This window comes from Bombina bombina, chromosome 5, assembly GCF_027579735.1.
Source record: "Bombina bombina isolate aBomBom1 chromosome 5, aBomBom1.pri, whole genome shotgun sequence".
In the NCBI taxonomy this organism is placed as follows: domain Eukaryota; kingdom Metazoa; phylum Chordata; class Amphibia; order Anura; family Bombinatoridae; genus Bombina; species Bombina bombina.
In genome coordinates, this window is record NC_069503.1 from 535,162,510 (window position 1) to 535,181,335 (window position 18,826).

Genomic DNA, 18,826 nt, shown 5'->3' on the forward strand with positions numbered 1-18,826 from the left:
GCTAGTGCAAAACCATTTGCCCCTTACTTGCAATTTAGCCCTTTACCAAAGCTCTGAGGATGCAGTAATTATCCTAGCATAAATCGTGATTACGCTCAAGCGATCACATTTACTTTTAGCATGTAATACCAGCGGTAAACCCGATACGAGCCAACACCCTCGATAAACCACTTTTAGTTTTTGTGAAACTGTTAATGCGCCACTTGTAATCTGGCCCTTAAAAGAATTAAAAGGAAAAATAAAAAACTGAGTGACGTGACCGCGTTACACAATGCTTTACAAGGGCAATACAGTCATCATTAATTCTACCTGATGGGCCATAGTTTAGGTGAGAAATCTCAACCACTCATTTTGAACAACCCAGAATGCTCAGGGCCTTCCCCTTATTTGCATATGCAAGAACGCCAAAATGCCCATTGTTTAATTCAGTGAGATGACTTTTCCTTAAGGAAACAGACGTGCGAATCTTACAAAGTACAATTGCAAACTTTTTCATAAACAGTTTTGCAAGCTGGTTTTAAATTGCTGAGGTTGTAATTATTGTCTTTCTACATTGCTAAGCATTCCCATTTGTTGTGTGATATCATGTATTAAAGGGACACTCAAGTCAAAATAAACTTTTATGATTCAGATAGAGCATTTTAAGACGCTTTCCAATTTACTTCCATTATCAAATTTTGCAGTCTTTTTATATGCACACGTTCTGGGTAACAGACTTATACTGAGCATGTGCACAAGCTCATAGGGTATTCGTATACTAGTCTGTGATTGGTTGATGTCTGTCACATGATACAGGGGGCCGGAAAATGGGAGAAAAAAATATATGTGCCAGAATAAAAACTACTGCTTATTTGAAATTCATATTAAGTGTAATTGCATTGTCTTTTTATTATGTACTAGTTAATTATGCAATTATACTTCATTTAGTGGTCCTTTAAGCAAACTCACACACCTATAGATGTTAAAGGAACACTTAAGTCATACAACTTTCCAGTTCACTTCCATTATCTAAATATGCACAATCTTTTTTATATAAACACTTTCTGAGGCACCAGCTCCTACTGAGCATGTGCAAGAATTCACAGTATATGTAGATTGCATTTTGTGATTGGCTGATGGCTGTCACATGAAGCAGGAGGAGAAGTGAAATAGAACTTTGAAAATTGTCAGAAAAAAATCTAATACTAAGTTATTTTGCATTGAAATGTTATTATGAATTTATTTATTATGCTACCCTATTGTTTTTAATTGGCCTTTAATGACAAAGATGCCCACTAACAAATCTGTGGAAAATATAGGTAAATCGTGGCTCAACACATTTTGAACATGACCACACCTTTACTAAGGAGCCCCTCAGCAACAACACAAACAGTTATGCACTTATTCCATTGTCAGAACATAAACTTTTATTTATTTGCATTTGTTTACTGGTGCAGAACTACAGATCTAGAGATAATATTGCTATAGGGAAAGAATCCCAAGATTATAGTTAGGTTTAGAGACCTTCTGTGTTATTTTTGTTGTAGTGATTAATCTGTAGGGTACTTTAGGGAGCTTGTCCTTGAAGAGAGCATTTATATACCTCCTATTACTGTAATAATACTCTTCACTCTTCCAAATATGGCCAGGTCTGATCTTACAGGTAAGGATCACATCTCATGTATAGCTAAATAACTTACATGCAGAACTGTTAGATAGGGAAGAGCCAGTGATTGTTACAGTGTCTGTTAATATATTAAAATACTTTATTAGTTTTAGATAGATATATACTGTAGATATGTATTAATATATATATATATATATACAGTATATATCTATATATATATATATATATATATATATATAAAATGCACATACAGTATATATATATATATATATATATATATATACACACGCACACAAAAGCGGTATTGGCTAGATAACTAGATAACTTACATGCAGAGATTCTGGGTAGGGGACAGCTAGTGATTGTTTATATATTAAAAAACACATAAATATGTATGTATATATATATATATATATATATATATATATATATATATATATATATATATATATATATATATATATATATATATATATATATATATATATATACTGGGAACACAAAGTTCCCATAAAACTGCAATATTCAGTGCTGTTTTTTTTTCTAACAACCCACCCCTACCAACTTTAGCTCCCAAAAACTGCCTGGTGCAGTTATTTTATTAAAAAATAAAAATGATACAATTTTTTTTTATATATATAATGCACACCACTGTATTTTGGGTGCATTTGTAGCACATTTATACAATTAATCAGAGACCTGATAATTGCTGTATTGACTGATTATTTATTGCGTACCCGTAAATCGGCAAATTTTGGCAGAGATTCTGGGTAGGGGACAGCTAGTGATTGTTTATATATTAAATTATTTTATTGTATATATATTTTTATATATATATATATATATATACATTTATACATCCCTGAAATACAGGCAGTACTTCCTTTACACAAAGGTTATGTTAAATAAGGAGCTGCAAAACAAAATCCGAGCAAAATAACAGTATATTTAACATAAATAAAACATATATTATTTTCAGATTTATAAATTTAAAGGGCCAGATTACAATTGGAGCACTAAATATCACTTTCATGAAAGCAATGTTTGTGCTCCACTGAGTAATGGGAGCCTCGTTCTGACGCTGTCATATGTGGCACAGATCTAAAGCACAGCAAAGGGTGTAAGTTGCACAGCGATGGTAGCAAATTGTAAATATATATGTATATTATTATATATATATATATATTTATGTGTTATACACATATTAACACATATAAGCATATACATACATATTTACATATATATTTACTGGGAATTCAAAGTTCCCATAGACCACAATGTAAAAGCAACTTTTCAGTGCTGTTTTTTTTTTTTTAACAACCCACCCCCAAAAACTGCCTAGTGCAGTTATTTTATTAAAATTTTTTATTTAATTTTTAATAAAATACACACCACTGTATTTTGGGGGCATTTGGAGTACATTTGATAATTGCTGTATCGACTGATTATTTATTGCGCGCCCGCAAATGGGCACATTTGTCAGTTTGCGCATGTTCAATAAATTAGTGCTCCATTTTTAATCTAGCCCTTAATGTGTACATTAATGTTTGAAACTTCAAAGGGCAAGATTACAAGTCGTGCAGTATGAGTGTTCGGCGATATGGTCTTTTCGCAATTAATTTCCATTGCGCAAATATTACAAGATTATAAATTTTACGCAACAATTCTTTCTGCGCTCGAAGAGCTGTAGTTAACAGTTTTCCGCAACATAAAAGTTTCACGAAACACTTCAAAAATACATTACAAAGTACATCTAATAAAAATTATTTAAAAAAAAAAAAAAGTTTGCACACAAAAGTTATAAGGGCTCAAAGATGGGAGATCTTAGGTGTTAGATAAAAAAGGGTGATTTTACATTAGGGGGGTGTTAGTGTTAGGGTTAGACTTAGCTTTAGGGGGTTAATAAATTTATTAGAGAAGCGGTGAGGTCCGGTCGGCAGATTAGGGGTTAATACTTGAAGTTAGGTGTCGGTGATGTTAGGGAGGGTAGATTAGGGGTTAATACTATTTATTATAGGGTTATTGAGGCGGGAGTGAGGCGGATAAGGGGTTAATAACTTTATTATAGTAGCGGTGAGGTCCAGTCGGCAGATTAGGGGTTAATAATTGTAGGTAGGTGGCGGTGACATTGGGGGCGGCAGATTAGGGGTTAATAAATATAATATAGGGGTCGGCGGTGTTAGGGGCAGCAGATTAGGGGTACATAGGGAAAATGTAGGTTGCAGCGGTGTGCGGTCGGCAGATTAGGGGTTAATATTTTTTATTAGAGTGGTGACGATGTTGGGGGACCTCGGTTTAGGGGTACATAGGTAGTTTATGGGTGTTAGTGTACTTTAGAGCCCAGTAGTTAAGAGCTTTATGAACTCTCTGCGGCTGGAGTTTTGTCGTTAGAGTTCTAACGCTCACTTCAGCCAAGACTCGAAATACCGGCGTTAGAAAGATCCCATTGAAAAGATAGGATATGCAATTGACGTAAGGGGATCTGCGGTATGGAAAAGTCGCGGCTGGAAAGTGAGCGTTAGACCCTTTCCTGACTGACTCTAAATACCAGCAGTAGCCCAAAACCAGCGTTAGGAGCCCCTAACACTGGTTTTGACGGCTAACGCAGAACTCTAAATCTAGGCGTAAGAAAGATATTGAATTGGTAAGAAATAGTTAAAAGAAAACATTATTGCACAAAAAAAATCAAAATTTAAGAGAGATGTAGCAGATTATAAAAAGGAAGATGAGGACTTGACTAAAGTAGAAGATCCCATTTTGGTTGATCAAGAGAACATAAGTGATGAAAATACCAATGATGATATCACTTTAGAAAATTCAAGAAAAGAGCTGGTGCACATATTTAGTAAAAAGAAAAACACTAACAAAACGAAAAAATATCAACAAAATCACACACAACAGGCTTATAATGATAAATACTATTATCACAACAGAACTAATAATAATAACCACAATAATTATAATCACAATAGACAGTATAAAACAGGAAGAGGCTATTATAATAGTAACAATGGGAGAGAAGGAATTAATACTTTTGAAAAACCATTTAGAAATAGAGTGTGGCATACGCAACAACAAGATAAACAATACACATCTCCCGCTAGAGTACAAAACAGGTATCACAATAGAAATTTTGAGACACAAACAGAAAAATATACTAAATCATATAATCCAAGACAGTATCAAAATTCTCTTGAAAATAGAGAGCATAACTATAACCACCATGAGAGAGAACAATACCACTATGACCAAAAACCCAAGTATGGAAATAGATATAATCATAGACATCTGGATAATGACAGACATTTTGAGAATCCATATAGAGAATATTCAGACAACTTATATAACCAAAATCATAACTGGAGGGTACCTGTACAAAATAGATTCACACCACTAAAACAAGTGCAAAGCCCTAAGAGGTTATACCCAAATAAAAAACAATAACATTTTACAATGTCAGAAACCACTATATCTAATTCACATTTTTTAGAGGAAACCCCCGCAAGAGTGGGGACCTCAAGAGATTTCCCAGACACAGTAAAACCCCAAAGAAACCAACAAGGGAAAACAAGACTAGAGGTAGAAAAGGGAGAGGAACCTCTAAACAAAACACTAAAAAGATAGGAAATAGAATGTGGCATACGCAACAACAAGATAAACAATACACATCTCCCGCTAGAGTACAAAACAGGTATCACAATAGAAATTTTGAGACACAAACAGAAAGATATTATACTAAATCATATAATCCAAGACAGTATCAAAATTCTCTTGAAAATAGAGAGCATATCTATAACCACTATGAGAGAGAACAAAACCACTATGACCAAAAACCCAAGTATGGAAATAGATATAATGATAGACATCTGGATAATGACAGACATTTTGAGAATCCATATAGAGAAAATTCAGACAACTTATATAACCAAAATCATAACTGGAGGGTACCTGTACAAAATAGATTCACACCACTAAAACAAGTGCAAAGCCCTAAGAGGTTATATCCAAATAAAAAACAATAACATTTTACAATGTCAGAAACTACTATATCTAATTCACATTTTTTAGAGGAAACCCCCGCAAGAGTGGGGACCTCAAGAGATTTCCCAGACACAGTAAAACCCCAAAGAAACCAACAAGGGAAAAGAAGACTAGAGGTAGAAAAGGGAGAGGAACCTCTAAACAAAACACTAAAAAGATAGGAAAGAATGAGAATACAGTAGGAATATTTAATATCAGTAAAGTGAACTTGAGTAAAGATCAAGAAAAAGTGTTGAACAAAGGCTTAACCTTTCCTCCTTCATGTAATCTTAATAAGATTGAAACTCTTATCAATATTAATCATTGTCAATATATTCGGAAACTAACGTTGAAAATATATATATTTCTTTCATGTAATTAACAAGAGTCCATGAGCTAGTGACGTATGGGATATACATTCCTACCAGGAGGGGCAAAGTTTCCCAAACCTTAAAATGCCTATAAATACACCCCTCACCACACCCACAAATCAGTTTTACAAACTTTGCCTCCAAGGGAGGTGGTGAAGTAAGTTTGTGCTAGATTCTACGTTGATATGCGCTCCGCAGCAAGTTGGAGCCCGGTTTTCCTCTCAGCGTGCAGTGAATGTCAGAGGGATGTGAGGAGAGTATTGCCTATTGAATGCAGTGATCTCCTTCTACGGGGTCTATTTCATAAGGTTCTCTGTTATCGGTCGTAGAGATTCATCTCTTACCTCCCTTTTCAGATCGACGATATACTCTTATATTTACCATTTCCTCTACTGATTCTCGTTTCAGTACTGGTTTGGCTTTCTACAAACATGTAGATGAGTGTCCTGGGGTAAGTAAGTCTTATTTTCTGTGACACTCTAAGCTATGGTTGGGCACTTTATTTATAAAGTTCTAAATATATGTATTCAAACATTTATTTGCCTTGACTCAGAATGTTCAACTTTCCTTATTTCCAGACAGTCAGTTTCATATTTGGGATTATGCTTTAATTATCTTATTTTTCTTACCTCAAAAATTTGACTTTTTTCCCTGTGGGCTGTTAGGCTCGCGGGGGCTGAAAATGCTTCATTTTATTGCGTCATTCTTGGCGCGGACTTTTTTGGCGCAAAAATTCATTTCCGTTTCCGGCGTCATACGTGTCGCCGGAAGTTGCGTCATTTTTTTGACGTTATTTTGCGCCAAAAATGTCGGCGTTCCGGATGTGGCGTCATTTTTGGCGCCAAAAGCATTTAGGCGCCAAAAAATGTGGGCGTCTTATTTGGCGCCAAAAAATATGGGCGTCGCTTTTGTCTCCACATTATTTCAGTCTCATTTTTCATTTGCTTCTGGTTGCTAGAAGCTTGATGTTTGGCATTTTTTTCCCATTCCTGAAACTGTCTTATAAGGAATTTGATCTATTTTGCTTTATATGTTGTTTTTTCTCTTACATATTGCAAGATGTCTCACGTTGCATCTGAGCCAGAAGATACTACAGGAAAACCTCTGCCTGCTGGATCTACCAAAGCTAAGTGTATCTGCTGTAAACTTTTGGTAGCTATTCCTCCAGCTGTTGTTTGTATTAAATATCATGACAAACTTGTTAATGCAGATAATATTTCCTTTAGTGATGTACCATTGCCTGTTGCAGTTCCCTCAACATCTAAGGTGCAGAATGTTCCTGATAACATAAGAGATTTTGTTTCTGAATCCATAAAGAAGGCTTTGTCTGTTATTTCTCCTTCTAGTAAACGTAAAAAGTCTTTTAAATCTTCTCTCTCTACAGATGAATTTTTAAATGAACACCATCATTCTGATTCTTTGGACTCTTCTGGTTCAGAGGATTCTGTCTCAGAGATTGATGCTGATAAATCTTCATATTTATTTAAGATGGAATTTATTCGCTCTTTACTTAAAGAAGTACTAATTGCTTTAGAAATAGAGGATTCTAGTCCTCTTGATACTAATTCTATACGTTTGGATAAGGTTTTTAAAGCTCCTGCGGTTATTCCAGAAGTCTTTCCTGTTCCTAATGCTATTTCTGCAGTAATTGCTAAGGAATGGGATAGATTGGGTAATTCATTTACTCCTTCTAAACGTTTTAAGCAATTATATCCTGTTCCGCCTGACAGATTAGAATTTTGGGACAAAATCCCTAAAGTTGATGGGGCTATTTCTACCCTTGCTAAACGTACTACCATTCCTACATCAGATGGTACCTCGTTTAAGGATCCTTTAGATAGAAAAATTGAATCTTTTCTAAGAAAAGCTTATCTATGTTCAGGTAATCTTCTTAGACCTGCTATATCATTGGCTGATGTTGCTGCAGCTTCAACTTTTTGGTTGGAAACTCTAGCGCAACAAGTAACAAATCGTGATTCTCATGATATTATTATTCTTCTTCAGCATGCTAATAATTTCATCTGTGATGCCATTTTTGATATTATTAGAGTTGATGTTAGATTTATGTCTCTGGCTATCTTAGCCAGAAGAGCTTTATGGCTTAAGACTTGGAATGCTGATATGGCTTCTAAATCAACTCTACTTTCCATTTCTTTCCAGGGAAACAAATTATTTGGTTCTCAGTTGGATTCTATTATTTCAACTGTTACTGGTGGGAAAGGAACTTTTTTACCACAGGATAAAAAGTCTAAAGGTAAAAACAGGGCTAACAATAGTTTTCGTTCCTTTCGTTTCAACAAAGAACAAAAGCCTGATCCTTCGTCCTCAGGAGCAGTTTCAGTTTGGAAACCATCTCCAGTCTGGAATAAATCCAAGCCTGCTAGAAAGGCAAAGCCTGCTTCTAAGTTCACATGAAGGTACGGCCCTCATTCCAGTTCAGCTGGTAGGGGGCAGGTTACGTTTTTTCAAAGAAATTTGGATCAGTTCTGTTCACAATCTTTGGATTCAGAACATTGTTTCAGAAGGGTACAGAATTGGTTTCAAGATGAGACCTCCTGCAAAGAGATTTTTTCTTTCCCATGTCCCAGTAAATCCAGTGAAAGCTCAAGCATTTCTGAATTGTGTTTCAGATCTAGAGTTGGCTGGAGTAATTATGCCAGTTCCAGTTCCGGAACAGGGGATGGGGTTTTATTCAAATCTCTTCATTGTACCAAAGAAGGAGAATTCCTTCAGACCAGTTCTGGATCTAAAATTATTGAATCGTTATGTAAGGATACCAACGTTCAAGATGGTAACTGTAAGGACTATATTGCCTTTTGTTCAGCAAGGGAATTATATGTCCACAATAGATTTACAGGATGCATATCTGCATATTCCGATTCATCCAGATCATTATCAGTTCCTGAGATTCTCTTTTCTAGACAAGCATTACCAATTTGTGGCTCTACCGTTTGGCCTTGCTACAGCTCCAAGAATTTTCACAAAGATTCTCGGTGCCCTTCTGTCTGTAATCAGAGAACAGGGTATTGTGGTATTTCCTTATTTGGACGATATCTTGGTACTTGCTCCGTCTTTACATTTAGCAGAGTCTCATACGAATCGACTTGTGTTGTTTCTTCAAGATCATGGTTGGAGGATCAATTTACCAAAAAGTTCTTTGATTCCTCAAACAAGGGTAACCTTTCTGGGTTTCCAGATAGATTCAGTGTCCATGACTTTGTCTTTAACAGACAAGAGACGTCTAAAATTGATTACAGCCTGTCGAAACCTTCAGTCTCAATCATTCCCTTCGGTAGCCTTATGCATGGAAATTCTAGGTCTTATGACTGCTGCATCGGACGCGATCCCCTTTGCTCGTTTTCACATGCGACCTCTTCAGCTCTGTATGCTGAACCAATGGTGCAGGGATTACACGAAGATATATCAATTAATATCTTTAAAACCGATTGTTCGGCACTCTCTAACGTGGTGGACAGATCACCATCGTTTAATTCAGGGGGCTTCTTTTGTTCTTCCGACCTGGACTGTAATTTCAACAGATGCAAGTCTCACAGGTTGGGGAGCTGTGTGGGGATCTCTGACGGCACAAGGAGTTTGGGAATCTCAGGAGGTGAGATTACCGATCAATATCTTGGAACTCCGTGCAGTTTTCAGAGCTCTTCAGTTTTGGCCTCTTCTGAAGAGAGAATCGTTCATTTGTTTTCAGACAGACAATGTCACAACTGTGGCATACATCAATCATCAAGGAGGGACTCACAGTCCTCTGGCTATGAAAGAAGTATCTCGAATTTTGGTTTGGGCGGAATCCAGCTCCTGTCTAATCTCTGCGGTTCATATCCCAGGTGTAGACAATTGGGAAGCGGATTATCTCAGTCGCCAAACGTTGCATCCGGGCGAATGGTCTCTTCACCCAGAGGTATTTCTTCAGATTGTTCAAATGTGGGGGCCCCCAGAGATAGATCTGATGGCCTCTCATCTAAACAAGAAACTTCCCAGGTATCTGTCCAGATCCCGGGATCCTCAGGCGGAGGCAGTGGATGCATTATCACTTCCTTGGAAGTATCATCCTGCCTATATCTTTCCGCCTCTAGTTCTTCTTCCAAGAGTAATCTCCAAGATTCTGAGGGAATGCTCGTTTGTTCTGCTAATAGCTCCGGCATGGCCTCACAGGTTTTGGTATGTGGATCTTGTCCGGATGGCATCTTGCCAACCATGGACTCTTCCGTTAAGACCAGACCTTCTGTCTCAAGGTCCTTTTTTCCATCCGGATCTGAAATCCTTAAATTTAAAGGTATGGAGATTGAACGCTTGATTCTTGGTCATAGAGGTTTCTCTGACTCCGTGATTAATACTATGTTACAGGCTCGTAAATCTGTATCTCGAGAGATATATTATAGAGTCTGGAAGACTTATATTTCTTGGTGTCTTTCTCATCATTTTTCTTGGCATTCTTTTAGAATACCGAGAATTTTACAGTTTCTTCAGGATGGTTTAGATAAGGGTTTGTCCGCGAGTTCTTTGAAAGGACAAATCTCCGCTCTTTCTGTTCTTTTTCACAGAAAGATTGCTATTCTTCCTGATATTCATTGTTTTGTACAAGCTTTGGTTCGTATAAAACCTGTCATTAAGTCAATTTCTCCTCCATGGAGTTTGAATTTGGTTTTGGGAGCTCTTCAAGCTCCTCCGTTTGAACCTATGCATTCATTGGACATTAAATTACTTTCTTGGAAAGTTTTGTTCCTTTTGGCCATCTCTTCTGCTAGAAGAGTTTCTGAATTATCTGCTCTTTCGTGTGAGTCTCCTTTTCTAATTTTTCATCAGGATAAGGCGGTGTTGCGAACTTCTTTTGAATTTTTACCTAAAGTTGTGAATTCCAACAACATTAGTAGAGAAATTGTGGTTCCTTCATTATGTCCTAATCCTAAGAATTCTAAGGAGAAATCATTGCATTCTTTGGATGTTGTTAGAGCTTTGAAATATTATGTTGAAGCTACGAAATCTTTCCGTAAGACTTCTAGTCTATTTGTTATTTTTTCCGGTTCTAGGAAAGGCCAGAAAGCTTCTGCCATTTCTTTGGCATCTTGGTTGAAATCTTTAATTCATCTTGCCTATGTTGAGTCGGGTAAAATTCCGCCTCAAAGAATTACAGCTCATTCTACTAGGTCAGTTTCTACTTCCTGGGCGTTTAGGAATGAAGCTTCGGTTGACCAGATCTGCAAAGCAGCAACTTGGTCCTCTTTGCATACTTTTACTAAATTCTACCATTTTGATGTATTTTCTTCTTCTGAAGCAGTTTTTGGTAGAAAAGTTCTTCAGGCAGCGGTTTCAGTTTGAATCTTCTGCTTATGTTTTTTGTTAAACTTTATTTTGGGTGTGGATTATTTTCAGCAGGAATTGGCTGTCTTTATTTTATCCCTCCCTCTCTAGTGACTCTTGTGTGGAAAGATCCACATCTTGGGTAGTCATTATCCCATACGTCACTAGCTCATGGACTCTTGTTAATTACATGAAAGAAAACATAATTTATGTAAGAACTTACCTGATAAATTCATTTCTTTCATATTAACAAGAGTCCATGAGGCCCACCCTTTTTTGTGGTGGTTATGATTTTTTTGTATAAAGCACAATTATTCCAATTCCTTATTTTATATGCTTCGCACTTTTTTTCTTATCACCCCACTTCTTGGCTATTCGTTAAACTGATTTGTGGGTGTGGTGAGGGGTGTATTTATAGGCATTTTAAGGTTTGGGAAACTTTGCCCCTCCTGGTAGGAATGTATATCCCATACGTCACTAGCTCATGGACTCTTGTTAATATGAAAGAAATGAATTTATCAGGTAAGTTCTTACATAAATTATGTTTTTTTTAAAATCCTATACAAAATAAAATCACACATGACAATAAAAATTATATTCACACTAGTTTAAAGGCTAAATCTACCTTTTACCCCACGCAGGAAAAAAGTGAACATATTAAACTTTTCGAACAAAACATCAAAAAGATCTGGAACTTCTCAATCAAACTAAACCTACTAAAAATAATCTAAGTAGAAAAGAAACTAAAACATTAAAAGAATTACAAAATAATACAGAAATAATAGTAAAACCACCGGATAAAGGTGGGGGGATAGTGATAATGGACAAAACATACTACATTGAGGAATAGAATACTACAAGACCAGTCAACATATGTTAAATTCAAACAAAACCCTATAAAACAACAAGAAGAGAAATTAGGAAAAATACTTAAAAAAGCAAAGGATATAGGCATCCTGAATGATTCAGAATTTGAGTTTACATCTATACCATATCCAAAAATCCCCACCTTTTATTTGCTACCAAAAATCCATAAAAACTTAGAAAAGCCTCCAGGTCGCCCCATAATTTCTGGGATAGGATCCCTAACATTGAATATATCTCAATACGTAGATCATTACCTGCAGAAGTATGTCACCACACTACCAGCTTATCTACGAGATTCTACACATTTTCTAAATAAAATTAAAAATCTAGAATGGCTTGACAACTATGTTTTACTAACATGTGATTTCAATTCACTGTACACCAACATCTCACATCAAATAGGACAAAAAACTGTCAAAACATTTTTAGACAGAGATAGAGATTTACCCACTCCTCAAAATAAATTCATTATGGAATGTATCAACTTCATTCTCCAGAATAACAGTTTCTTTTTTAATAATTAAGTATTCCTACAGATCAAAGGGACTGCAATGGGCACAAGGTTCACCCCCAGTTATGCTAACTTATTCATGGGACACTTTGAAGAAGAGAATATATTTATAGCCCATGGGGGGCGAACCTTGTGCTCTATTGTAGATACATAGATGACATTTTTATCATCTGGCGAGAAGATACAGAACTATTAGAAGCTTTCATGGTGCATATCAATACTAATGGGTTAGGTATATCTTTCACTCATGAATATAGCTGTCATAAAATCAATTTTCTAGACATAGAAATAGAAATATAATAGAAAGAGAACGAATCAAATACACTTCAATACAATAAATAATAAGATCTAGCAATAGTTTTTATCAATATATTCAAGTCCTTAGTGTAGACAGAGACAAGAAAATTGAAGAAAAGATTCCCAAAATTCAAGTACTGACGTGAACCACAGACTGACAGAGACCTAACACCTGCAAAAAAGCCGCGTTCAGCTCCTAACGCAGCCCCATTGTTTCCTATGGGGAAACACTTCCTACGTCTGCACCTAACACTCTAACATGTACCCCGAGTCTAAACACCCCTAACCATATACTTATTAACCCCTAATCTGCCGCCCCCGCTATCGCTGACCCCTGCATATTATTTTTAACCCCTACTCTGCCGCTCCGTACACCCCCGCCACCTACATTATCCCTATGTACCCCTAATCTGCTGCCCTAACATCGCCGACCCCTATATTATATATATTAACCCCTAATCTGCCGCCCCCAACGTCGCCTCCACCTAACTACACTTATTAACCCCTAATCTACTGACCGGACCTGAGCGCTACTATAATAAATGTATTAACCCCTACTCCGCCTCACTCCCGCCTCAATAACCCTATAATAAATAGTATTAACCCCTAATCTGCCCTCCCTAACATCGCCGACACCTAACTTCAAACATTAACCCCTAATCTGCCGACTGGAGCTCACCGCTATTCTAATAAATGTATTAACCCCTAAAGCTAAGTCTAACCCTAACACTAACACCCCCCCTAAGTTAAATATAATTTAAATCTAACGAAATTAATTAACTCTTATTAAATAAATTAATCCTATTTAAAGCTAAATACTTACCTGTAAAATAAACCCTAATATAGCTACAATATAAATTATAATTATATTATAGCTATTTTAGGATTTATATTTATTTTAACCAGGTACAATAGCTATTAAATAGTTAAGAAATATTTAATAGCTAAAATAGTTAAAATAATTACAAAATTACCTGTAAAATAAATCCTAACCTAAGTTACAATTAAACCTAACACTACACTATCAATAAATAAATTAAATAAAATACCTACAATTATCTACAATTAAACCTAACACTACACTATCAATAAATAAATTAAATACAATTCCTACAAATAAATACAATTAAATAAACTAACTAAAGTACAAAAAATAAAAAAGAACTAAGTTAAAAAAATAAAAAAATATTTACAAACATTAGAAAAATATTACAACAATTTTAAACTAATTACACCTACTCTAAGCCCCCTAATAAAATAACAAAGACCCCCAAAATAAAAAAATGCCCTACCCTATTCTAAATTACAAAAGTTCAAAGCTCTTTTACCTTACCAGCCCTGAACAGGGCCCTTTGCGGGGCATGCCCCAAAGAATTCAGCTCTTTTGCCTGTAAAAAAAACATACAATACCCCCCCCAACATTACAACCCACCACCCACATACCCCTAATCTAACCCAAACCCCCCTTAAATAAACCTAACACTAAGCCCCTGAAGATCTTCCTACCTTGTCTTCACCATGCCAGGTATCACCAATCGTTCCAGGCTCCAAAATCTTCATCCAAGCCCAAGCGGGGGCTAGACATCCATCATCCGACGGCTGAAGAAGTCCAGAAGAGGGTGATGGAATCAGCCAATCAGAATCAAGTTCAATCCGATTGGCTGATTCAATCAGCCAATCAGATTGAGCTTGCATTCTATTGGCTGTTCCGATCAGCCAATAGAATGCGAGCTCAATCTGATTGGCTGATTGAATCAGCCAATCGGATTGAACTTGATTCTGATTGGCTGATTCCATCAGCCAATCAGAATTTTCCTACCTTAATTCCGATTGGCTGATAGAATCCTAAGTGAAAAAAGGAGGGAGTGGGGTAAGTGCGCTAAAAAAGCTAAAGGTATCAGAACAAAGTATATTTTACTTTAAGGGTCATTAGTATTACCTTAATTTTTTTATATATGTGATCTCCGAAATATATATTAAAATAGTAAATGAAACTTCATTTTTTAATGAAATAAAATAAATGTTAATAAAGGTGTTCTTTAGAAGTGAATTTAAACTTTGTGTCAGTGATATAGAAAAGTAACTAAAATTGTTGCTAACGAGGTGATGTGAAAAGTAACTAAAATTGTTGCTAATAAGACGATGTGAAAAAATGTGTCATTAACAGTGTTTGGAATTTGTTATGTTTGGAAATATCCTATATATAGGATAATACAGTACTTGAGGACTAGGTAGTAGAGGTATAGTACCAATAGCAATATCTGAGAATAAGTATTTATTGGTCCAGGCTAGAAATTAGCAGGATCCAAGGGACCTAACAGATAGCCCTTAATAGTAAATGCACACAGATGTAAATAATTTTACAGATTTATTTTCAGTTAAAAATATTACAATATAACAATTAGATAGGGGACGTCTCCCCAATTGCACAGCCTAAAGTTTCTCTAAAACCATAAAAATACTACTATAAAACAATCTATAAAACAATCTATATGATGAACAGCAAATAGTCAGAAACTCTATATCATATAAGCACAGTAGAATCTTGTGTGGTTAACTCTCGTAATAACTTTTGGTGTGATAGATTCGTTTATCCAGACTGAGTTATTTTAGTATCGCCTTCAAATTATATGTGGATAATGCTAAAAGTCTCTATGCAAGTTCCGTAATAGATTGTGATAGCACACAGAGGTATATTTTCTAGGGGTGATTGTACTCTCCCTTCAGATGTGGGTAAGACAAATTTAAAGCTTACTTTTTAAGTCCTGGAAGAGCTGCTGGAGCCTGTGTCCGCCGGCTATCTCTCAGCCGAGTCAGTGCGCCGCATGGATCTTGGCGTCTGACGTCACCGGTAAGTCTTCCGGTTGTCAAAAAAGAAGAAGAAATTCTCAGCTGGAGTGTGTATTTTATCCAGATAGGATTTGGGAAATAAATTCTTTGTGAGTCAGTTGAAATTACACCCTGCACCTAGTGCCAATGCACGCAGGGATTATTTAGACTCCGGTATTGATGATTCAAGATGTAACAGAATAACCCGGGTTACCTCAGAAATTTGTTAAAAGTTCATTTGAGATTCAGATGTCCTTGTCTGTAGTAGGCACAGTCACTTAGATCGACGCGTTTCACTCACCAGGGAGCTTTATCAAGATGCAGGTGACTGGCAAAAGGTGTTCTTAAATAGGCTGTGGATAATTCTGATTGGTCCCTTTCAGATACTTTTTTGTAAAGGTGGAATTGCAGGTTTTTTCTTCATACGGGTATCGTATTCCTTGTGCATGTTCAAAGGCTTAAGGTGGAAGTATTTAAACTCCAAAGAAGACCTTTTAACTTTTTTAACTCTTAGTTCTTTTTCTGATGTTTGAGTCATTTTTTTTTTTTTTTTTTAACACCTTAAGCCTTTGAACATGCACAAGGAATACGATACCCGTATGAAGAAAAAACCTGCAATTCCACCTTTACAAAAAAGTATCTGAAAGGGACCAATCAGAATTATCCACAGCCTATTTAAGAACACCTTTTGCCAGTCACCTGCATCTTGATAAAGCTCCCTGGTGAGTGAAACGCGTCAATCTAAGTGACTGTGCCTACTACAGACAAGGACATCTGAATCTCAAATGAACTTTTAACAAATTTCTGAGGTAACCCGGGTTATTCTGTTACATCTTGAATCATCAATACCGGAGTCTAAATAATCCCTGCGTGCATTGGCACTAGGTGCAGGGTGTAATTTCAACTGACTCACAAAGAATTTATTTCCCAAATCCTATCTGGATAAAATACACACTCCAGCTGAGAATTTCTTCTTCTTTTTTGACAACCGGAAGACTTACCGGTGACGTCAGACGCCAAGATCCATGCGGCGCACTGACTCGGCTGAGAGATAGCCGGCGGACACAGGCTCCAGCAGCTCTTCCAGGACTTAAAAAGTAAGCTTTAAATTTGTCTTACCCACATCTGAAGGGAGAGTACAATCACCCCTAGAAAATATACCTCTGTGTGCTATCACAATCTATTACGGAACTTGCATAGAGACTTTTAGCATTATCCACATATAATTTGAAGGCGATACTAAAATAACTCAGTCTGGATAAACAAATCTATCACACCAAAAGTTATTACGAGAGTTAACCACACAAGATTCTACTGTGCTTATATGATATAGAGTTTCTGACTATTTGCTGTTCATCATATAGATTGTTTTATAGATTGTTTTATAGTAGTTTTTTTAGATTTTTATGGTTTTAGAGAAACTTTAGGCTGTGCAATTGGGGAGACGTCCCCTATCTAATTGTTATATTGTAATATTTTTAACTGAAAATAAATCTGTAAAATTATTTACATCTGTGTGCATTTACTATTAAGGGCTATCTGTTAGGTCCCTTGGATCCTGCTAATTTCTAGCCTGGACCAATAAATACTTATTCTCAGATATTGCTATTGGTACTACACATCTACTACCTAGTCCTCAAGTACTGTATTATCCTATATATAGGATATTTCCAAACATAACAAATTCCAAACACTGTTAATGACACATTTTTTCACATCGTCTTATTAGCAACAATTTTAGTTACTTTTCTATATCACTGACACAAAGTTTAAATTCACTTCTAAAGAACACCTTTATTAACATTTATTTTATTTCATTAAAAAATGAAGTTTCATTTACTATTTTAATATATATTTCGGAGATCACATATATAAAAAAATTAAGGTAATACTAATGACCCTTAAAGTAAAATATACTTTGTTCTGATACCTTTAGCTTTTTTAGCGCACTTACCCCACTCCCTCCTTTTTTCACTTAAAATTACTGAGAAGAACGAAGGATCTTCTCAATCTGTAAGTGTGTGGTATCTCCTTTGTACCAGCGCTCTACTGTCACCCCACAGAGCTGATAGAATCCTATCAGCCAATCGGAATTCGAGGGACGCCATCTTGGATGACTTCCCTTAAAGGAACCGTCATTCGTCGGGAAGTCATCGGAGAAGAAGGATGGATCCGCGATGGAGGTCTTCAAGATGGAGCCGGTCCTCATCGGATGAAGATAGAAGATGCCGCTTGGAAGAAGATGGTTGCCGGTCCGGATCTACTCTTCTTCCCGGATAGGATGAAGACTTTGGACCCTCTTCTGGACTTCTTCAGCCGTCGGATGATGGATGTCTAGCCCCCACTTCGGCTTGGATGAAGATTTCGGAGCCTGGAACGATCGTGATACCTGGCATGGTGAAGACAAGGTAGGAAGATCTTCAGGGGCTTAGTGTTAGGTTTATTTAAGGGGGGTTTGGGTTAGATTAGGGGTATGTGGGTGGTGGGTTGTAATGTTGGGGGGGGTATTGTATGTTTTTTTTTACAGGCAAAAGAGCTGAATTCTTTGGGGCATGCCCCGCAAAGGGCCCTGATCAGGGCTGGTAAGGTAAAAGAGCTTTGAACTTTTGTAATTTAGAATTGGGTAGGGCATTTTTTTTTGGGGGGGGCTTTGTTATTTTATTAGGGGGCTTAGAGTAGGTGTAATTAGTTTAAAATTGTTGTAATTTTTTTCTAATGTTTTTAAATACGTTTTTATTTTTTTTGTAACTTAGTTCTTTTTTATTTTTTGTACTTTAGTTAGTTTATTTCATTGTATTTATTTGTAGGAATTGTATTTAATTTATTTATTGATAATGTAGTGTTAGGTTTAATTGTAGGTAATTGTAGGTATTTTATTTAATTTATTTATTGATAGTGTAGTGTTAGATTTATTTTACAGGTAATTTTGTAATTATTTTAACTATTTTAGCTATTAAATAGTTCTTAACTATTTAATAGCTATTGTACCTGGTTAAAATAAATACAAAG